We start from the raw sequence: 24,321 nt of genomic DNA, 5'->3' as shown, positions 1-24,321 counted from the left end.
TAGTCACAGTCCAGATCCGACATAAGGGGAGTTCACCTGGAGCATAACCTGCATCACTGTTTAGTTTACGAGAGTTTAAAGGGTGGAGATAAAAGGAAAAAGAAGCTAGCAGAGAGGAAGACTTTTACCACAACAGAAGGGCTGGGAGTGGAGTGCATCCTCTGGGCCCAGAGTCCCTATGCTAGGAAGCTCCTAGACCCAGAAGAAGACTGATGCCAGTACACACAGAAATCTTCCAAGGAACACAAGGCCCAACAGATGCTGGAAGGAGACCAGGACCTTCCTCCAAAACCGTGAGCCCACACAAGAAAATCTTCTCTTGGATCTGGTGGTGGTGGTGTGTCACATGCTATCCAGCTGGAACCAACTCACAGCTGACCCTCCAGGGGTTTTTCAGAGGCTGTAAACCACCCAGGAGGAGACTGCCCATCTCTCCCCTAGGTCTGGTGCCCTGAATTTGAAGTTCTGGCTTCCTAAACTGTGAGTGAGTAAATTTCTGTTTGGTAAAACCATCCACTTGTGTATTTCTGTTATAGCAACACTAGACAACTAAGACACCCACCTTATACAGAAAGAAAAATGAAATGAAATTACTTAATCCACCCATGTCCCATTGTGTGGGCATCTGAGTACTTTTCTTAGGACTGCTGTCCAGATACTGGACATACAGAAAGTGAAGCTGTGTGCCAACAGAAGGTCGTTTTTGGAGCCGTGGCCAGCTCCCTTTCTCACAGGGCTTCCGGTCAGTGGATGATGCACACAGAGAACACTCTGAAACAGTGAAGCCATGCAGTGTGGATGACACACCATTTGTTCTATAGAAGGATTTCCCCCTCCTGCTGTCATTGCTAAGAACCACCAAAAGAAGTGGTTCAGGAAAGCTGCTGTTGCTGAATCAATTTATGTTCTTTATACACTTTTAGCACAGTTTACAAAACCAAGTGAACACATCTGTTTTGAGTATTCCCTTCCTCAATGTCTTGCATCTGGGGAGCAGTTTCTATCCCTTGGCTGAAATGCTGCAAGTTTAATGGAACATCCCGCCATCTTTGCTGGTCTCCACACCTAGGACGCAGGTTGCTGGGGGCAGGGGCAGGGCCCTGCAGGGGGTTCATAAACGGCACCCCACAGGGTCCTCCACCCCACACCAAACATCCAGGCTTACTGGGCTAGCTGATACACAAGCCCCATTCGCTTCCTTTACAAACTGCCTGCTCCTAGCAACAAGACGTCACCAACTTTCAGCCCTCTGCAGCTTCACAAATGAGGAAGGTAAAGGGCTCGACAGTCAAGATCCGGTCAGGGCTGCAACACGTCCAGCCCACGAAGCTCCTTCCGGAGTGACCAGACAGCTTGCAGGACAGGAGGGTTCTGGCTGGGAGGCCCTGCTCCTTCACTGAGAGACATCTTGCCTGGCCATCTCTAGGCCCGACTCCCAGCATGTCCGGGTGGGGCTCTGGTGGCGTTTAGACCAAGAGAAGTGGAGTGGCTCCCTGTGCAGGGCTGATAACAGAACAAGAGGGCTGGAGGCAGAAACATCTCCTGGTCTCAAGAGTTAAGTGAAGGTGCCATCCATACATGGCCATCAGCAACAAAGTAAGAAAATGTGGACTGAGCTGAGTGACTTGTCCCACAAGTGCCATGCCCGTATTGTTGTGGTTGTTAGGTGCCACTGAGCTGACTATGGCTTACAGGGAATTAATGACAGTAGATCTGAACCCTGTCTTATCCGACCGAGCCTGAGCCCACGGCAGACACTGTACCAATCCATCTTGTTGAGCACCTTCCTCTCATGGGCTGCCAACCCAAAGACACGAGGTTAGAATCCACCGGCTGCTGAGAAAGATGGGCCGTCTCCTCCAGTGTGATTTTCTGCCTCTGGCTCAGACTGAAGACTGGGGAAACCTGAGGAAATGAGAGCCACTGGAGGGTCTGCGATGGGCTGGTTCCGACTCAACGTTGCATCAGAATGACTGAATAGCTGCTCTATCTACAATGGCTCAGAGGTGGAAACAATGCAAATGTCCATTGACTCATGACTGGAGAAATGGCACATGGTGCATGCATGCAATGGAATATTACACAGCCATGAAAAGGAATGGAATACTGCTACACACGAACCATGAAGGAACCCTGAAACATCATGCTGAGTGAAAGCAGACACAAGAGGCCACACACTGTACATGTCCATTTATGTGAAATATTCAAGGCAGGCAAGTCTGGAGAGACAGGAAGCAGGCTGTCAGGGCTGGGAAATGGGAAGTGGGGACGGACTGCTCAGTGGGCCCAAGGTTCCCTTTGGGGTGACTGAAACATTTTGGAAGTAGACTGACAGTTGCCAAAACACTGGGAATGTACTGAGTTCCACAAATGGTAAACTTTATGCTTATGTGTATTTTATCATAGTAACAGAAAATACAGATTAACCCAATGGTTTCTTGGCCATTCCAAGTTCAACCATGATGAATGAGGCCAGCGTGTAGCCTTTGTGCCTGTCCTGGAGTTGTGAGGCCAGGAGAGTGGGCAGAGTGAAACCTCTTGCTTGAAAAGAGTGACTTTTCTCTGAGTGACACTATATTTCGGTAATCTTTTCAGAGCCAGAGCGCTTTTCTTATTTTTTAACAAAAAGAAAGCAGATTTTCTGGATGGAGGCAGGGTCTCTCCTGAAGGCAGGCACGCCGAGTGACAGCTGCTGGTGGGGGCTGGCTGCGTGGGGGAGGGGGTGTTTTTCCACCCCATCTTCTGTTACAGGATTTAATGGCTCAGCAAACTGTGGGATTCGGGGACTTTCATCTCGTTTCATCTGTTCCAAACCATCACTGCAGACAAATCAATGGCCTTTATCAAATTACTTTCCTTCTTTTTCACTCCTTGTCCTCTGCTTTTGGGGAAACTTGTGGGTAAGTTCAAGACTTAATTCCTACACTGCCCTGTACTTCCAGACCCTCCGTGGGACCTTCTACATGGGGGGCGGGGAGGCTATGGAGTCTGCCTAGGAGCCAGCTCAGCCCAGAAAGTGTTTCTTCCTTCAGACCCCCGGTCAGCGGGGCAGTACAGAGGCCAGCCCAGAGAGTATGGCTCTGGAGGTCCCAGGAGTCTGGCTCTGCTCGGATTAGGAGGCTCTGAGCACAGTACACCCTAAAAAGTAAGACTGAAGACTGGGGAAACCTGAGGAAATGGAGTAGGGGGCTTTGTCTTCTTTCAGGATGGCCTGCCCTACTGCAAAGCATGCATGTTGAAAGGGAAAACAGAACAGAAGCTAAGGTGGAACTCAAAGGGGCTTAAGGGAGACTAGGAGATCAGTGAAAACATTCTTTGGAAGTTAAACATAGAATTACCACATGATCCAGCAACTGTACTCCTAGGTATCCACCCAAAAGAATGAACAGCAGAAACACAGATATGTGCACACCAGTGTTCACTGCAGCATGGTTCAGAACACAAATGGAAACAACACAAATGTCTATCAACAGACGAAGGAATACGGAGCGTAGTCTATATGTACAATGGAACATCACTCAGCTATGAAGAGAAATGAAGTCCTGATGGATGCTACCACATGCATGAACCTTGAAAACATCATGCTGAGTGAAACAAGTCAGGCACAAAGGAATAAATATTGTTTGGTCTCACTTAGATAAACCATCTAGGGAGTGGCGCTTTTAAAAATAATTTTAATGAGCATTTATAGAGATTTTGGATTTCCATTCATTCATTGCTGCACTTCTCTCCCTGCCCATGCCCCCCCCCCCCCGCCCAGTTCGCTCCTCTCTTTCAAAAGTAAAAGAAACACTCCTTCCCTGGTACACAATCCCCCCGCACCCCTTCCACTGCCCCAAGTACATTCCACTATGCAACCTTAATTGTAGACTCTTGTGATAACCATAAGACCCTATCATACATCGCTTTTAAATTATTCACTCCCTCATCTGTTTCAGTGCAGTATACACAATTTATCCAGTTTTTCTCAGTCTTACCCCAACCCTGATATCAGTCCCATTTTATAACAGTGGCACCATGCAATATTTGTCCTTTTTCATCTGAGATATTTCACTCAGCATAATGTCCTCCAGGCTCACCCATTTTGAATAATATTGCATGAGTTCCTTGTTTTTCAATGCAGCTTAGTATTCCATTGTGTGAATATACCTCAGCTTCTCTATCCATTTGTTTGTTGATGGGCACCTGGGTTGTTTCCAACTCCTTGCTATTGTGAACAGAGCTGCTATAAACATGGGTGTCCATATATCTGCTTGGGTAGCAGCTGTGGTCTCTTTGGGGTATATTCCCAGTAGTGGAATTGCTGGGTCAAATGGTATCTCTATTTGCAACTTTTTGAGAAAGCGCCATACCGCCTTCCACAGTGGTTGCACCATTTTACACTCCCACCAACAGTGAATAAGAGTTCCAGTTTCTCCACAACCCCACCAGCATTTGTTGCTTGCTGGGGAGTGGCTTTTTGGTAAGGAGTTGCACAGCCAACTCAAAGGCAGGGGTTCAAATCCACTAGCTGCCCCTTGGAGAAAGATGGATAATCTCTTCCTGTGCAATCCCCATTTACAGTCTCTGAAAAAGAGTGGGAGGGTCAGGGATGGGGCAATTGATGGCATACAACAACAATAACAACAATAATGTATAAAATACGTAGACGAGTTTATAAAGACCCAAGGGCAGGTGACAGGTAAGGGGGAAGGGAGACTCACGGCTGTGGGTACCGAGGAACCAGACGATGGCTGTACAACACGATGCATACGATGTCGCTGAATTGTACATGTGCAGCATGTTGAAATGACAAATGTACAAATGTTTAGTTACACAGATATTTGCCATAGTGGAAAGAAAAAGAGAAGAGAGGTATTCTTTGGGGTGGTGCAAGGGGTTCCTGCGACTATTTTGAGGCTAATGTAAGGGTCTCTATGTGTGGTCACAGGATGTGCTGGGAGGAACCCTGTGCTTGAAGCTCAAGTGAAGGCCAGGAAATGCTCTTTAGCCTGGAGACAGATCCAAAGCAGCCTGGAGTCGGCCCCGGGGACACAGGCAGGTCCTCAGCTCAGGTGAGGTAGCTCAGAGGATTGGTGTGTCGGCCCATGTCTGTGGCCGCTGATGGTGTGTTTCACTTCCTCCGGGAGTCAAGTCCTTTGCTGATGTCAAACCACAAACCATGCCTCTTTCCAAACCCTGCTTGAAGAAACACTACTTCTGTTTTTGTCAGGGTCAAATGGGCACTTTAAAAAAAAAAGTAATTTATCTTGCAAGCTGACACAGAGGCCATGCAGCTCTGAGAGTGGTCCCAGGCGTCTCCTGGGCTGCAGAGTCCTCCATAGGTTCACAGCAGGTCAGGGATAGGGGAGAAGCCATTTTTGTTCAGAATATATGTATGTGTGTGTGTATATATTCACTGCAATGACCCTGTTGTCTCCAGGGAACCTCGGTAGCCAGTGTGTTCTCCCCCTATAGGGCGGCTTCTGCATCCACAGCACTGAAGTGACCTGGCTGCTGGGCCCAGGGGCAAGGACAGGACCTGACTCTTCCTGCTGGCAGTGTCCTGCCCCAGCACCCTGCAGCCTCATCACCTGTTTCTCTACCCCAGCGCCGTCCCTCCCTTTCTCACTGCACCTCACATCTCCTCTGCCTGAGATACTTAATGCTCCAGAGAAAGGAGACAGAACAAACGAGACATAAACTCTGGGCTCAGTCACAAATATTCTAAACTAGGGGTTGGGGGTGGGGAGGAGCGGGGTAGAAGCCCAGGACCCATAGTGCACAGCAAGAGGGGGAAGGTGCAACCTGAGGCAGCTGCAGGGAGCTCCCCTGAGGAGAGACCGAGATCTCAGGCATACGCAGATGGAAACAGGTAACAGTGGTGGCCGAACAATGAGGAGTGTATTTAATGCTGCTGAACTGCATACGCGAGAAAGGTGAATGTCTCATTACACGTATATTTATCACAATGAAGCAAGCAGGCTCTTCTTAGGAAAAAATAAAAAAGAATAAGTAGGAATCCTGAAGCAGTAATTTTGTTTCTCATGCCTTAAATATTGTTTTTATCACCAGGCCTTTTCTTTTCATTGTGTGTGTTACCCTCAGAGATGGCCCAGTCCTGTGGTTTCAATGATGGACAATTATCCAATCAGAGCCTCTCAGCATGTGGTCCAAACACATCCTACCAGACAGATTCCCTGAGTGTTCCATAAGCATCCAAGTCTTTGTACGTCCCCAGATGAGCTCATCTTCTTGGCCCTTTCTCCAAAATGTCTTTGCTCCCCTGGTCGCACCTGCCCCAGCAAGTGAGGTCACCATCTGCCCAATGACAGTGGCCAGAAAGGCGCCAGACCCGCCTCTCCCCCCACTGCCTGCACGGAATCGCCATGTTCTAGTGATTTCACTTTTGAAATCCCTCTCCATTCCCTCTGCTTTAGCCCCGAAGCTCATGCCTGGTTACTGCCACTGTCTCCTAGCTCAGGGCTCTGCCTCCAGTCTGCCCTGCACCCTGCTTCACATACATCCACCATGCTGTCATCAGAGAGACCTTGCAGAGGCACAAAAGATCACGTCTCTCCTCTGCTGCAATGCTTTCAGTCAATCTCCAGAGCGCCCCACAACGTCCGCCCTCGCCCCCTCCCCCAGGCTTCACTGGGTGTTCCTGTGCTCCTGCAGCATCGAGCAGGTGACTCCTCTGTGGTGGTTCTAGCATCGGGAACAGAGCTGACACGTTCCTATTTGCTTGCAAGCAGAAATGCTGAATAATGCTTCACACAAAGGATGTTTAGAATCAAAGTGGAGGTTAAAGAAAAGAAAGGCTAGGTGCTCGGAGGAAGCAGGGATTAAGAAACCAGAATAGAAGGGTCTGACTGAGGCGCTGGCCTGAGCAGAGCTGAGGCCTGGCCACATGGGTGGAAGCCGGACGAGGCCCTCTGTAGGTTGCCTGGTCACAAAAGAAACCTACTTTCTAACTTGACATAAACAAACAAGTAAGGAAACAAACTTTTTCAGTGAAGAGCGAAAACCTCAAGCTTTCTTCTCTCTTGACCTTCTTGAAAAGTGAATCTACCAAAGGGAAAGAGAAAACGTTAAGCAAAGCCAGAGAGAAAAGCCCATTACTTGCAAAAGGAAATGTAGGTCTTCTCATTACATGGGAGAAGATAAGGAAAATATAGACTCTTCAAAGGGGTGAAGGAACAGAACTGTCAACCTAGAACTCAACCTCTCTATCTAGCTTGAGAGCAAACAAGGCTTTCTCCACAGGGCTGAGCAAGCTGGCTGGTCTCAGCCTCTAGGAAAGATAGCAAATCCAGAGTGGAAGGTGGAACACACAATGCTTAAAGAGCACGTGAACAAAAAGAGCAGATGGAGAAGAATCTTCAAAAACACTAACTATACACAAACAGTAGTAACTAAGACCAACTCTTGAGTTTTCAAACAGCCTTAGATGAAAATCCTGGGAAAAAGCAGCAAGAAAGAGTGAGTGGTAGTCCTGTCAAAGTGATCAAAGGTCACTAGGGAAAGAGACTATTTAGGACAAACACAAATGTGCAAACTTAAGCAGCCACCCACCACCCACCCACCAACCACTCACCAACCAGTCAACCACCAGCTAGCTTACCAGTCAAACAACCACCACCTACCCACCCACCACCCACCTATCCACCAACCAACCAACCAACTAACCACCAACCATCCAACCAATCAACCACCATCCACTCACCAATCAACCAACAGTCAACCACCAGCCAACAAAGCACCCATTCACCGACCACCCAACCACCAAGCAGTCAAACAACTGATGACCACCCACCAACCACCAATCAACCAACCACCAGACATACAACCAAACATCAACCAACCAGTCAACCAATCAAGTAGTCAATCAACTGAAAACCAATCAACTGACTGACGCCAACAATCAGCCATCCAACCATACATCCACCCACCCAACCAATCAGCAAAAGGGAACTCCAGACTGTAATGTTCAACTTTCAAAGCAGGCAAGGATGGAGAAAGAAATGGACCCGTCTCAGTAAGAAGGACTGACACAGCTACTCTACTGACGGGTTTGAGCCTATCAGATGGTGACGATGGTGCAGATTTGTTGTTCACTGGGTCACTATTGAGTGGTAGTCAACTTGATGGCACCTAAAATCCACCAGAAGTAAGAAACGAAAATAAAAGCAATGAAAAAACTCAGGAACAAGAAAGCACAAACTAACAAGGATAATAATAACAACCTTAAATATATAAACAATCACAATAAACCCAGAGGTGTATGGAAACCCCTGTTGGGTGGAATTTCTCAGAAACAATTTGAAAATATAACTATAGTTAATACTATTTACAAGAGAAACATTTACATCAGAATGACAAGAAAAAAACCTCAAAGGGGTGGGAGCAGATGTATGTATTAATCAAAGAAATTTGACTAAAAGCACTGCAGGGGGAAAAGTGCACTAGGTAACAATTTTCTTTATCAAGTCACCATGAAGAAACTCTCTAGAAAATAAAAATGAATACATTTGTATGAGGTGTGTGTGTATAAAAGACATATTTATAAAAAAGATAATGACAAGTCCATAATCAAATTAGATCTCAACACACTTTAAAAAGTTTATCGATCAGCAGACAAAAATACTTAAAAATCAAAGATTTGAATAACCCAAGTAATAAACTTGATCATATAGATGACTGACTGTATGTATGCACATGTTGTTGTTATGTGCCGTCGAGTCGCCTGCGACTCATAGCGACCCTGTGTACAACAGCCCTAAACTCCGCTCTGTCCTGTGCCAATCGCACTGTCTCTGACACTCCCATCCCAATTATCCCAGTCACTGAATCAATCCACCTCATAGAGGGCCTTCCTCTCCTGCGCTGTCCCTCCACCCTCCCAAGAATGATATCCCTCTCCAGGGACCTGTCCCTCCTCACAACATGTCCAAAGTCTGTTAGACGGAGCCTCAGAATCCTTGCCTCCAAGGAGCCACCTGGTTTAACCCTTCCCAGGACATGTCTGTTTGTTTTCCTAGCAGTCCATGGTATTCTCAATACTCTTCTCCAGCACCACAGCTCAAAGGCATCAATTCTCCTTCTATCCTCCTTGGTCATTGTCCAACTCTCTGATGCATAACAAATGATTGCGAAGACCATGGCCTGTATCAGACGCACCTTAGTCTCCAGAGAGACACCATTGCTCTTCAGTACTTTGGAGAGGTCCCTAACAGCAGACTTTCCCATGGCAATGTGCCTTTTAATTTCCTGGCTGCTGGTGCCAAGACTGTTGACTGTGGAGACAAGCAAACTAAAGCTGTGAATAATCTCAATCTCTTCGCCATCCATCCTGATGCTGCCAATTGGTCCAGTGGTGAGAATCTTTGTCTTCTTGACATTGAGCCTCAATCCATATTATAGGCTGCAGTCCTTGACACTCTGCAGCAGGCGCTTCAGGTCCTCTTCAGTTTCAGCAAGCAGGGTTGTGTCATCCGCATAACGCAGATTGTTGATAAATCATCCACAATCTTGACCCCACATTTCTCCTCATAGAGCCCAGCCTCCCGGATAATCTGTTCTGCATATAGGTTGAAAAGGTATGGAGATAGGATGCATCTCTGGCGTACGCCCTTCCCAATTTTGAACCATGCAGTGTTCCCTTGCTCTGTTCTGACGACTGCCTCCTGGTCCAAGTATAAGTTTCGCATTAGAACGAATGTATACACATACGTATTAATATTCATTATCCTTAACAATTAGGTAATGCACACTCTTTTAAAATACACAGACTAGACACTTGACCATAAAAGCAAGTTCGATAACCACCCAAGAATTTGCATCAGACAGAAACCATCTTCTCTGACTACAAAGCAATAAAAATAGAAATTGGAAGAGAATGAAATCATAACAGCAAACAAGTATACAGAGTTTACTAAGTATTTTATAAATAGCAATGCAGAAGTCCTTGTAATTGCATGAGGTAGGCCTGAAGAGGCTGAGTATCTGCCCAAGGTCACACAGTGAAGTCAGGATTTGAACTCTAGCAACTGGGGTCAGGGTCTGCGTATTAACCTCCATACATTTTGTCATTAAAATAATCATTATATTTTTTAACTGCTTTCACTGCTTACAAGATGTTGCTGAGCATAGTGGCTAGCTGAGCATCTGGTGGCCTAGTGGTTAGGGAGTAGTGCAGCCAACCCAAAGGCAGGCAGTTTGAATCTACCAGCTGCTCCAATGGAGAAAGATGGGCAACCTCCTTCTGTGTGATTTACAGCCTCTGAAAACCCACAGAAGGGTCAGCTAAGAGTCAATTCTGACTCCACAGCAATGAGTTGAATTTGGTTGAGCCATGGTGTGACAGGTAGTTAAGCACTTGGCTGCTATCTAAAAGGTCAGTAGTTTGAACACACCAGTAGAAAGATGCAGTAGTTGGCTTCTGTAGAGATTTACAGTCTTGAAACTCTACAAGGGCAGTTGTACTCGCTCTTGAGTCAGAACTGACTTGATGGCAATGGGTTATCAAGAGCTCATAATGTACTGTATGGTACAAAGTAGAAGCTCTGTAAATGTCTATGTTATTGTTGGGCAGCATGGAGTTGATTCAGACTCACAGGGACTCCATATGCTACCAGGTAGAACCACAGAGACGTCATTGATTCACAAACAGTAAACCACTAACTAGGTTTTTCTCTTTTGGAGGTTTTGGGTGGGTGTGAGCCACTAACCTTTCACTTAGCAGCAGAGCATTTAACTGTTATGCCACTAGGGCTCCTATTAAATCTCTATCAAAAGAATGATTTAAACAACAGAAGATGACAAGATTATGAAGTCAAACTGGGGGCTGCTGCCTTCAACACGAGACCCTGGATAGCAAATCTGAGTCCAAGACAAGCCTTCTCCAAAGCTGGTTAAGCAGCGGGTGGAGGCTGTCGGTGAACCATGGTTAGACACCAACACAGTCAGGCGAGGGCACGGGCTCTCATGGTACCTCGTTCTGTGCAAAGATGTATTGATGAGTGGAGTGCAATAAAGGTAGATTAAGATGCATCATCATGGAGGGAGTGCAATCAAGTTGCTAACTCCACTCACATACTCTGGGCATGTTGTCAGGAGGTGCCAGTGTTTGGAAAAAGATATGCTGGGAAAGGCCAGAAAGAGAGAGAAAGATCTTCACCAAGATGGGATGACACAGCGACTATACCAATGGGTTTGAGCATATCAGAGACTGAGGATGGTAAAAGATAGAGCAAGGTTCAGATCTGCTTGTTCATAGGGTAATGGTAAGTTATAGTTGATTTGATGGCACCGAACAACAACAGGGACATTCGCCATTCTAAGAATCCTTTTGCAAAGCAAATAATTTGCTTTGCTTTGTAAACCCAAACTTTCATATATTACATGCTCTCTCCCCCTTGCTAATGAAATTCTCAGAGAAATAAAAATGTGTTCGGTAGGATGGCTAACACTCAGAAGGATGGATCTGGATGGGTCTTCGAAACACACACACACACACACACACACACACACACCTTAGCAGTGCCTGGACTTCATGTGGCTGGAGCTAAAGATGTCAGTTTAAGGACCAAGGTGCACCTGACTGAAGCTGTGGTTTTTTTTCAATTATTTGCTATGCATCTGAAAACTGAGTAAAGATGACAGAAGACTTGATGCCTTGTGATGTTGGAGAAGAGTACAGAATACCCCATGAACTTTCCAAAGGACAATGTCTTGGAGAAATGGCAGCCAGGGTGCTCCTTAAAGACAAGGATGGTGGAACGTTGTCTCACATACTCTGAGCATGTTGTTGGGAGGGGTCAGTCCTTGGAAAAAGACATCAAAGGCCATTGAAAGCGAGGAAGACCCTTGACAAGATGGACTGACACAGTGACTGTAATATGAATGCAAGTAGATCAGCAATGATGGAGACAGCACAGAATAGGGCAAGGTTTACCCACTGTTTATAAGGTTGCAGTAAAATGTAGAGTTGACTCAATAGCACTTCATAACAACAACAGCCAGATAAGGTCAAATTGCTGACTGAGAGCTGGCAGTTTGAACTCACCAGGCTCTTCAGGAGAAATATCAAACACCAAGTTCCACATTCGTTCCATGATATGTTCTCAATAAAGGGATAATGATATTTTCACACCCTTCCTCTTCCCAGCCCAAACACTGTACAGGTAGGTGTCTCCTGACTTCATTCCCATAAATCCTACAGAAGAGATGCTGTGGTGTGCTTCACCGTACGTGAGGAAATAGCAGCTTAGAAAGGCCGAGGGAACCTTCATGGCTACAAAGTGACGAGGCTAGGATTTGAACTGGTGTGTCTGTCTCTGAGTGACATTTTGAGTGCCCACTCCATCCCCAGAGTGGAATGGTCTCTTAGCTCTTGTGTGGGCAAAGCCTCTGAAGCACACAGTTCTTTAATACTTGCTGCTCAGGGTTCAGAGAAAACAGCACAAGGAATCCGCTGTGATGGTGCAAAAATTTGGACCTTTTGCTCCACAACTATGACCCACACTTTACATGCATTTTCATTAATTATATGTTTTCTAAGAATATCTGCTTCTTTCATGCCTTGGCCTTCCACTGGCCAGAAATAGACAGCTGCTTGCAGACCTGGATAATTCCAGCCTTTCAAAGATAGGGGTGCTCTCCTGCCACTGTGTGCTCAGACAGCTTGTGCACTACCCCCCAGGGCACACTGCTGTCTTCACGGAAAGTCACAGGGAATCCTCCAGAGGGCTGTGACACCGCTTCCCTCCGCTGGCCATGTGCACCCTGCAGTCCCCAGGGGGTGGGCCTGGGGTGGGGGGCTCAGCTCTCTGCTCAGCCTCCCCTCCGCCCACATCAGGGACAGAGGTGGCGGGAGGGCGCCATGTTGCTTTTTTAAGCTGGAATCTGGACTTTTTCAAGGCTGGATCCCTTTGTTCCTCCCAAAATATCCAAATGAATGCTTTACACCAGGGATAATGAAACCTTTCAAACCTCAAACCAAAGAACTAAACTATACCCACAGCTTCCTCAAAAATGAGGAAGGACAAGAAAACAGAAGCAACAAACAAACACAACACTAAACACCAAACAGACAACCCAAACACAATGCCTGTGGGCCGGCAGCCATGGGTGCAGCTGCAGCTCTTCTCGGGGTGCTCCCCACCTCACCTCCTCCTCCTGGGCGGAGGGGACTGGGCTCTGCGCCCTTTCCGGCCTCTGACATGATCCTTCCCTTTCTTCCCCTCACCTGCCTTCTTCCCTCCTCTTCCTTTAACACCTCAGTCTCTTGGTGACTTTAGCTCGAATATCTTTGGGCTTTCTTTTATTAAAAAAAATCTGTTAGATTTTCTTACTTTGCTGTGTTGAATCCTATTTTTTTTTAAATCTTTGCTGCTTCCTGCTTGCATCTCTACTCTCTTGGCACTTCTGTTAACAGCATTTCCAAAGTTAGCACCATCTGTGAACACTGATGTTTACTTTCTTGTCACATCACTAATGAAGGTGCTTAAACAAGACTCGGGTCTAACTCGAAGCGGTACCCATACCTTACTTTGCACAGATCATTTTTAGTGGTTTGATTTGTTATTCAGCTCACCAGTATCAAAAAGCTTTTGGCTTATATTTGTATGTGGTCGTGCGTCACTGTACAGAGGCACTAATGGGACCCCGGGCCCTGCCATCTGAGAACGGAATATGGTAGGTTCACACCCACACACAAACACACTAGGAACAAACAGAATCTAAAAACACCTTAAAACACGAGTCATCAAGAAAATGCACAAGATTAATTCTTTCTACCAGATTCAGGGTTATATTTTGAATGGGGTTGGGAAAATAAGAAAAAGATGGTTTGCCATGAATTCAGGTATTCCTCGGTGCTGTCTTGAAACATGTTCAACATGAAACATCTGAGTGTGAGGCTCTGGGATGCAAAGATAAATAATAAAACAGCCTCCGTTTTCAAGAAGCTCAGAGTCTAAAGAGGGAGGCGGACCTGCCAGCAAATAGCTGCTATATACAGAACGTTACAGTCAGCGCCACCAAAGGTCTAAACAGAGTTGAGGAGGCAGAGTGGAGACAAGGACCCTGTGCCAGGCACACAGGAAGGGCTCCTACCTGCTCTCTGCCAGGGCACAGAGTCTTGGGCTTTATTGCCTGGTTCTTACATGTGGATGATGTGAATAAACTATGCTTTCAGCATCTGACCCAGAATGTGACTTTACTTTCTGTCCTCACACTACTCCCTGCAGACACAAAGACAGAACTATGGAACTGAGTGGGGACATCCACTAGCCCATCTTGTTTTCTTCCATTCCTGCCTCCACCCCAGCCCAGGGATTTCTAAAACCTTATAGCCAAGAGGTAAGAGACTGCCCTTCAGGAGGACCTGGACAAAGAGATATGAATAGGGATAACTTCTCAGGTAGCTGGAGGCTTGAAGTGACCTGTTTCAACGTGGCCAGGGTGGGGCTGGAGTTTAGATCCAAGAGTATCTAGTAGAGTGTGATAGTTTCTATTTAATTTTCTGAGTTGCTGTTGCCTCTTTGATCCTGTACTAATAATTCTTAAGAGCATAATGCTTAAAACAGATATTCTGTACTAGTTAAGTGAAACTCTTATTTGGTTTAAAGAAGACTTCAGCGGATATCTTTGGTTCAAGGTTTGAAGATGGGCTCAGGGCAATAGTTACTGGGGATCAATCACCCACCATGACTCCATGAAGTCTGGATTCCATGAATTTGTAAGTCTGTTCTACATTTCCCCTCTTTTGGTAAGAATTCTTCTATAGCATGTCTGATCAAAATGTTCAGCAATCGTAGCCAACTATCATCTGGTTCTAATCTCATGACAAAGGAGGTCTTAAGAATTTTTTAGTAGAAAAGATAACACTTTGTTTTCTCACTGCATGTACCACTATCTGACACTGATGTGTTTGATTCTTGGCTTGTTTTTGTCTGCCTTCCTGTGGCCCTCTAGAGAAAACAGAGGGTCAGAGAGTCTGAAATTGTAATGACTTAGAGGAATTTGGAAACCTATCAGTGGGCTCAAGGACAATTTGAAAATTGTGCTTTACTGAATGATTAGCGCGAGTCATTATTTAAGGGCTGTTAACGGAATCTGGAAAGAAAAAGTGGTTTCTCTTGGATACAACCAGTCTTTTGGAACTTTAGTTATAACACATCTGATAGTCAGATATCCCAGCTGGCAGGAACAACAGGGAAGAGATGGGGACAGGGAACTTCCGGGTTCTGTCTATTTCTAGGAACGTTGCTGATATTGGAAGAGTTGGAGGCAGAGTGGAAAAAGGAGGAGGCTTGCAATCAGCTGGTTTTCAGTTCAAAGCCAGCTTCCACACTAATTGCAAGGCTCTGGGAATTCATCTTTTGCAGCTCAGTTTCATTGACTGGGACAGTTAAGACTGATAGCAATCTCTTTCAAAGTACTGGTGGAGGATGAAAGAGAAAAATACACACAGAGTGCCTAGTGCAATCCCTGGCACTAAGTCAAACAGCAATAAAACCCCAAAGCAGTTGTCACAGATTTCTGACTCATGCTGATCCTATGGGTAAGCACCCCTTAAAGCTTTGTTAATTGAGAAATGTGATTTATCAAAGGAGGATTTTGTATTTAGATTGTTGGTTAACCAAGTGGTTGATCCCTTGGCTGAAAAGACCCTTGTTCTAACGTCTCGTAGTCAATTCCACTGAGCCATGGTAGCATTCTAGAAAAACAGGTATGCTGTGTTTTAGCAACTGAAAGCATGTAGGTTCCAGAAGGTCCTTTCAACTTGTTCTTGGGTATTTTAAAATCTCTGTTTTAGCTCATACCGGATGATGTTTTTGCCTTGGGGGCTGATGACACAGTTCTTTTCATACATTTTCCACCGAAAGCTCGCTAACTTTTGCCGTTTATCCCGGCAGCTGTAACCCACCGCAAAGACTATTTGACTGGGTGGCAAAGAACTGGGGATTTTTGTTCTGTGGGGAATTCAAAGAGATTAAAACAGAAGCAACAATCTCATAAACCAGCCCCAGAATGCTGAGATGAAAAGAAACAAATTGCCCACTTTCTACCACCTGTTTGAGAACAGAAGGCTTTGCACTCAGTTATGTTGGCTTATAAAAAAAAAGTTCCCTTGTCTCATTGCGGCAAGGAAGCCTTTACCACACGAAGAATGCTTTTGATGGAAAACTTACCCCCTGCTCTCATGCATACTTACACGCTGGTAATAAAAGAGGCAAAGCAGACCTTTCTATCAATATGTTCTGCACACTTCCTAGCAGCTCTGCTTTTTCTAGTCTGCATTTGCTATTTTAAGTGAGTACATAATGCATCAATTTTCAGACTCACTCAATGCCACTGCTACAGAACTGAGAACTTATCAGGCAGAGCAGAACAATATCCTGATAGATGCAACGTTCCATACAGCCTGACTTCCCTTTTCCTGGGATGGGGCATCTATTTCTGGCCCTATAATGAGAGATGAACGGGTGGCTGTGGGCCAGTTCTCAGCACAGGAATTCCACATCACAGAAACCACTTGCCACATGGCTGCTGGTAGACACATCAAAGGCCCTGTGGGGTCTCAAGAACATCTGATTGCTCTCTGAGGTTTTATTTTAAGTTCCCAGGGGCTGCATGCTGGATCTGGGCTGGAGCTTGCTGGGTGGAAACTAGGGTGCGGGCTCTCTGTGGCCACAATGCTCTTTCCCTGCTCTCCACGGAGCATTTCTGTCCTCTCCACCATCACTGAACAATCGTGATTGCAGAGCCCAAGAGTGACCTTCATTTCCTCATTCCTTGGTCTCTGAGGAGATTTCAATGGGATGTGTTCACAAGTGGCTTCTTGCCAAAGCGGCCTGAACCCAAGTACAGAAATACTTCCAGTAGAAGGCCAATCGCATCTGAGATCTCGGTGGGCAGAGAAGGCAGATTTCCCTGCTGTGTGTGTTTATAGCTTTAGTGGCTTCTAATAGAGGCCTTATTTACTGCCCGCAGAGTGATGTGGGAGAGACAGCTGGCCAGTCTTGCCACATGCACTGGCTCACAAATGGGTTAGTCATGTCCATTTCCCAAAGTTTTACTTTTTATACGTGGTTGAAATGTGCCACTTCTACATACTACCCCTCTGGTTTCAGCTCACTTTGGCTCATGTCAATTAAAAATGGCACAGCAACCCTCAGAGTTTAGATTGTGGGAGTGTATGCGTGATTCTATTGAAAAGTGAATTAATTCAATAAAAACTCTAAGAACTAATCCATAGCATCAAATGATTCTGCCAGCCAAATGGAGACTGAATTGCTGGTCCAACCGCATTAGCATGGAGGCAACCAGCGCCCAAGCCACGCTTCCTCTGGGGCTGCTAACTCAGACACCCTGAGGAACAATTAGGTCACTGCTGCCCGGGCAGGTCTGCAAAATGATCTGTGCCCTGATTAGACAGATACATATTTCTTTAAATGACGGTCACTGGAGGGGGCCTGAAGGCTCTCTGAGGCAAAGCCAAGCTCCATGAGCAGATATGAAGTGGACTGACGCAAATAAGCTCTTTGTCCAGCGAGAACCATATTCCTGTCAGCTTCCCAGCTGACATCTAATCTCTGGATCTGGGGAGTGTGAGTGTCTGTTTCCACTTCCTCTTATCTTCATTTTTCTGGGCGCCCCTGCACAACGATCCTCAACTCTGACTGCATATTAGACTCACCAGAGAAGCGTCTAAAAAAATGCCAATGGTCAGGGCCCAACTCTGGAGAGCTGGTCTGCTCCCAGGTGGACTGTCACTGCCCAGAGCCGGAGGCATCGCCTGCCCTGGAGAGACAGAAGATTAGCTGCTCCTTCTTGTTTCAAAGACGTGCAAACCAGCCACTGGGAGCTGGCTCAGCAAATGACAGAGTCCATTTACAGACAATGTAACCAATCAGGCTGACTTTTTGTGATGAGGAATTTCTAACATATACTAAAAGAGGATCACTAAACAAGAATTACTTGGAGTAACTTTATAGAGGTGGTTTGTTTAGGGGTGCTAAGTATCCCAGGAGGACCACAGAGCCTGGAAGAAGACTGCTCACCAAGTGGACAGCACCTTGACCCCTACCACCCAGACATCACATCTCCGTATCTCTTTGTTCTGCACACATTTAACCATGTCTCTACCATATGCTGGTCTATCTTGAGGATCCAGTGCTGAGTTAGACTCCTGCCCTCGAGGGGTGTACAATCTAGTGTGGGAGACTTCAATCAAACATATATTTACACTAAGTGCTGTTTTTTCATAATTCTGCTAAGAGCTCTGAAAGCAAAAAAAATTACAAAGCACTATGGAATCATACAATGGAGAACCTCATTTAGTTTTAAAGTCTGACAAACAGGAAGTGATATTTAAAAAATTAATCTAAAAAATAAATAAATGCACATGGTATAAAATTATAGGACTAAGATACAATATACATATGTATGCTGCATATAATGTATGCATATATGTACCTATAATACACACACATATATATAAAATACATGTTGGTGTTTCATAGCGTGGAGTCAGGAGTGACTCACAGCTGACCCTCCAGTAGGTATTCAGAGGCTCTATACAGCAAAGGAGGAGAAAGCCCATTTTTCTCCCATGGAATGGTTAGTGGAATAGAACCACCTGCCTTAGGGTTGGAAGTGAAACTCCTTATCACTAAGCTACCAGAGTTCCCTATATATGTTGCTGTTATGTGCTGTCAAGTTGTAACTGACTCATAGCTGACTTTCCAGAGACTATAAATTGCATAAGAGGAAACTGCTCATTTTTCTTCCGCAGAGCACCTGGTGGAAATGAACCACATGCCTCTGGCCTGGCAGCACAACTCCTTACCACTAAGCCACCAGAGATCCCAATGCTATCTGCAGTACAAAGATGAAGAGTTCCTAGTTGAGGTCATTACTATGTTTGTTCGTGTGTATAAAGAAAAGCTCTTGTTGTTGTTGTTGTTACATGACATCGAGTCACTTGCGATTCATAGTGACCCTATGTACAAGAGCTCTAAACGCCGTTCTATCCTGTGCCAACCTTGCCGTCTCAAACACACTCATTCCTACCACTCCACCCACAGAATTGATCCATCTCATCGAGGGTCTCCCTCCACTCTCCCAAACATGATGTCCCTCTCCAAGGACCAGTCCCTCCTTGCAACATGCCCAAAGTGTGTCAGATGAAGCTTCAGAATCCTTGACTCCAAAGAGCATTCTGGCTTCACCTTCTCCAGGACAAACCTGTTTGTTCTCCTAGCAGTCCATGGTATATTCAACACTCTTCTCCAGCACCACAGCTCAAAGGTATCAATTTCATCATCCCTATTCACTGTCCAACTCTCCTATGCATAGCACGTAATTAATTGCAAAGACCATAACCTGAATCAGGCACACCTTAGTCTCCAGCCTGACATTGTTGCTCTTCAGTACTCTTCAGAGGTCCCTCACAGCTGACTTCCCCAATGCAATTTGTCTCCTGATTTCCTGGCTGCTGTTACCAAGAGTGTTGAATGTGGAACCAAGTAAACTAAAACTTAATTATCTCAATCTCTTCACCATCCATACTGATGCTGCCAATTGGCCCTGTGGTGAGAATCTTTGTTTTCTTGATGTTGAGCTTCAATCCATATTGAAGACTGCAGTCCTTGGCCTTCTGCAGCAAGCGCTTCAGGTCCTCCTCAGTTTCAGTAAGCAGGGTGTGTCATCTGCATAACACAGGTTGTTGATGATTCTTCCACCAATCCTGATGCCACATTCCTCCTCATACAGCCCAGCATCTTGGATGATCTGTTCTGCATACAGATTGAAAAGGTATGGAGACAGAATACATCCCTGACAAACCCCTTTCTTGATTTTGAACCATCCAGTGTCTCCCTGCTCTGTTCTTATGACTTCCCCTTGGTCCAAGTATAGGTTTCGCATAAGCACAATCAAATGTTCTGTGTTCTGGGATTCCCATTCTTCTCAGAGTCAGCCACAGCTTGTTGTGATCCACACAGTCAAAAGCCTCTGCATAGTCAATGAAGCACAGATAGATATTCTTCTGGTATTCTCTGCTTTCTGCCAAGATGCCTCCAACATTAGCTATAGTATCCATAGTACCAAAACCTCTTCTAAATCCAGCCTGCACATCTGGCAGTTCTCTGTTGACATATTGCTCCAAACGTTTTTGGATAATTTTCAGCAGAATCTTGCCTGCATGTGATAGCAATGATATTGTTGGATAATTTCCGCACTCTGTTGGGTCCCCTTTCTTTGGAATGGGAACAAATATCGATCTTTTCCAGTCGGTTGGCCAGCTGGCTGTCCTCCAGATTTGCTGGTACGGCCTCATCATAAGAAGTCGCACTGCAACCTCAAAGGCTCACATGGTTTTAATCCACCAGCAGCTGTTCCATGGGACAAGGACAATCTCCTCTCGGTGACTTACTGCCTCTGAAATTCTTGAGGGACAGCTATGAATTGGTTCTAATTTGATAGCACACAACAATAACAACAACATATATCAATATAAAAGTATGTTGTTCTCCAACTTCTATAACTAGGTGCTCTGTCTCCCTCCCCACAAGAAACCACAGCTTGATCTATTTCTGTACCAGTTCAAGACTAAGCTGTGTGAATACATGCAAATATCTATCCATAATCTTTATATATTTTTAGAGGGTGACTTTAAAGTTAAACCTTGCTCTCAGTCTTTAGATATCTTAAAGGCACATATATTTTAGTTCTTTTTAAAAAAAATCTATTTTTTAAAAATCATTGTTGCACATTTTCTTCCCCCTCCCACAGCCTACCTCCATAATGTACGTCTTGTTCCAGATTGTTCTCATGCATATAATTAACAGTTACATATTCCTTTTGGACAGTTCTTCCCCTCATCTGATCTAATGCAATGTTCATTTTCTATCTACTCTTCCCATGAGTCCCCACCCCATCTGTCTTATTTTATAACAGCCGTGTTATGTAGTATTGTCATTTTGTGACTGAGATATTTCATTCAGCATGATGTCCTCCAGGATCCCCCATGCTGTGTAATGGTTTTTTTTGCGTTCACTGTTTTTCAGTGCTGCATAATATTCCATTTTGTGAATGTACTATAGTTTCTCCAACCATTCATTTGTTTTGGGGTACTTGGGTTGCTCCCATTTCTTTGCTATTGTGAATAAGAGCAATAAACATGGGTGTGTATACATCTGAGTGGAGGCTCTGGTTTCTTTAGGGTATATTCCCAGTGGCAGAATTGCTGGGTCAAATGTGTTTCTACTTGCAATTTTTTGAGAAAACATCAGGCCACCTTCCATAGTGGCTGTACCAGCAGTGAATAAGAGTTCCAATCTCTGCATAACCTCAGCAGCAAGTGTTGTTTGCTGTCCTGCTGAACTTTGCTATTGTTGCTGGGAAAAGTATGTATTTTATTTCTGATGCGAGAATGATAAGCATTGGTTCTAGAAAAAGACATTGCAAGTCTCCTAGCCATTGTCAAGATAAAAATGGTCCACAGTTTTTGCTATTAATCACTGATTCATCATTCAAATATTAGGCTTGATCTTCAGAACATGGGAGAGGTCATCTCAAAACATACTGTTACACTAGATACCTAATAATGTCTTGAACACGGTTGAATTTATTTAGATCATGGTGTATCATTTTCATGAATATTCTATAAGGGAGATATAATCTTTTAGTTCTCTGCTCCTTTTCTTTAAGGAGATGGCATTCACTTGAACATAAGCCAATTTGACATTTTAAGTTGGTGCCATTACAGCAACACTGTTGTGCCCAGTACAAAGATGGAGAACAGAACGGTTATCAGTTGGGGTCATTACTATGGCCAAATCCCACCCCCTGCCAATCCCAGGTGTCCTAGCTGCTCAGGGCAGCAAACTGTGGGGCGCACCCCCCTCCCTTTGTCCCCAGGCCTGCGTTTCCCATCTGGATGAAGAACTCTTATGATTGATGAATGTTCCGAGGTCTGGAGGAGGTAAGTGACCAGTCAGCCAGTCAGGGCCAGGATGGGATAGCCCTGCCAAGGTTCTTGCTCTGCCAGGAACAGACCCCACTGTGATGACCACTCCTCTCTTCCTCCTTACCTCCTCTCTGCTCACCATGGAACCTGAGCTGCCTTTCAGAGCAAAGAAAGGGGAGAAAAACTGAGGGAATTCTAATAGGGAGATTTCAGGACCTAAATGGAGATTTTAGCTCCATTCCCTGTGTGGGAACAGGGGTGGCAGCATGGCCTGAGGACAGAGGACAGGCAGGGACTGTCCACCCCCTTCGAGCCAGGAAAAGGAGGCGGGGTCCCCCATCCAGTGCATCATGTCCAGGTGAGGAAAGGAAAGTTCCTGCTTGGAGATTCGCCTCAATCTTTTTACTTTTTTTTTTAAAAAAAGACTACCTTTATTACATGAGGCACTAACATCCCTAAGAACAACAACAACAACAAAATGGGTCGTGCCCCCAGCAGCTGTGACCCATGCCCCGCGTGTGATGGAGACAAGGGGCGTCCTCGAGAAGCCAGGGCGCTGTCCCCTCAGCCCAGTCCCTGTGAGCCTGGCATCCTCGCATGACCCTCCGCTGAGCACCTGCAGCAGTCGGGGGTCCACGCCCTCTCCCACCCCCACAGCTCGAGGAGGGCTGCACCGGGCCACAAAGAGAGGAAAGGATGCGGACAGGCGAGCAGGGAGGGAGGGAGCAGGCGCATCCCGAGCCTGAGCGAGACAAAGAGAATCTGTGCGGAGGGTGGGCTTGGGGGGGACGCCCCGCCCCGCAGAAGCTGCCGCTTTTAGCTCGGTGGTCGCCATGGCAACGCGGGTATTAGCGATTCCATCTGACATTAACATGCTGCCACCGCCCTGGCGCAGGGTGCAGGGCCGATGGGTGGGAGTGTGAGTGCGAACACACGCCCACGCCGGCGGCTCCTTTTAGGCCCGAGTTTTATGCATCATTTCTAGGACCCCTCCCCAGTCCTTCCTCCCTCCTTCCGGCTGTTTTTGTTTGTTTGTCTTTGGGGAGAAGGTGATGATTTGGGGCTTAGAGCATCTGCTGGCATATTGATGAGCTCCCTGGGCTGCTGAAAAGGAAGAGGGGTATAGATGTGGGTCAGTGCAGGGTACACGGCTGATTTAAGACGAACACATTAAGAAAGGGGCTATCTGGGCAAATAGCAGGCCCTCTTAGTTATTTATTTATCTTAATCAGGGCGCTGGATTAGCCGGGAAGAGTGAATGGGGGTGGGGGTGGGGAGCCACCACTCAGGCATCTGAACCAGGATTAGAGGGAACCCTGAAGACTGGAGGCCCGTGGGGACAATTCTGCAGCGTTCTGCTGCACGTGACAGTTTTCCTGTTCAGACTCCAGATCCAGAAAAAGAAAAATCAATCTGTGCACTTTTTTTTTCTTCTTTTTTTTTTTGGGGGGGGGGTGTTGGTGCCTCTCCGGCTGTTTCATAATCCACACTCTCTAAGGGTGGAAACTGGTAGCAATCATCTGTAACTGCTGAGCTCATGAGTTCTGGGACAGCGGTGCAGGTGCTGGGCCCAGCCACCTGCACAAAAGATGTCTACAAAGAGGTCCTCCCGAAGGCCGTCCCTCAGATGCTCTAGGGACCAGGCGCAGAAACATCCTGTTAGCAAGGAAAGCTTCCCTGTGAAGCCAAACAAAGAGCCACCAAGTGCAGATGGGAAGTTTTTGGAAACTCAGTGAATACCAAAATGTGGGCGGGGACATAGGCCCTTTTTTCCATCAGGCAAAGTCTCATCTTTATGACCCAGCTTGCTGATGACTGGGGCATTCTACTTTGTAAGAGGACAGAAAACAAGGGATACTGGTGGATAGCCGGTGCATGACAGGGTGGTGGGGTTGATAGCAGACTGGCTCTGGCTGCTCTGTTCTCAGTGGCACCATTGCCTGCGGACTGTTTCCACAGGAACAGGAAGGAATAGGGATAGGAATAGGAAGGCGTGGGGTCTGACTGCAACACCCCTTCCTAATCAATGGGTGCTCAAGAGTAGGACTCCATGGTCTCTGTGGGGTTTTGGGAAGGGGTGTTCCTCCTAAGAGTCCCAAGTGCTGCTTGATTATGTTGAAACCACTCTTTTATCCTTGGGTGGGCAAGTATGCTTCTCAGCTGGATCTCACAGCCAGTGAGAGACACATCAGAAACAGAATAAACGTAAACTGCTGTGACATTTAGGGAGCTCTGGTGGCATAGCCGGTATAGAACTGTGCCGCCAAATCAATGATGGCACCTTCTCTCATGGTTCAAATCCCCAGTGACTCCATGGGAGAAAGATGATGGATGAAAGAAGGTCCTGGTGGATCTTCTTG

General features: G+C 46.0%; 1 protein-coding gene across 1 annotated transcript in view; it reads right to left on the bottom strand.

Moving 5' to 3' along the window:
- MYO1D (myosin ID) overlaps positions 1 to 24,321 on the bottom strand; it is a 449,506-nt gene that overhangs the window by 3,464 nt on the left and 421,721 nt on the right. The gene's annotated exons all lie outside the window — the stretch shown is intronic.

This window comes from Elephantulus edwardii, unplaced genomic scaffold (assembly GCF_000299155.1).
Source record: "Elephantulus edwardii isolate Elephantulus edwardi_28Jun2011 unplaced genomic scaffold, EleEdw1.0 scaffold00094, whole genome shotgun sequence".
Taxonomy (NCBI): domain Eukaryota; kingdom Metazoa; phylum Chordata; class Mammalia; order Macroscelidea; family Macroscelididae; genus Elephantulus; species Elephantulus edwardii.
This window is presented reverse-complemented; position numbering and strand designations above follow the sequence as displayed.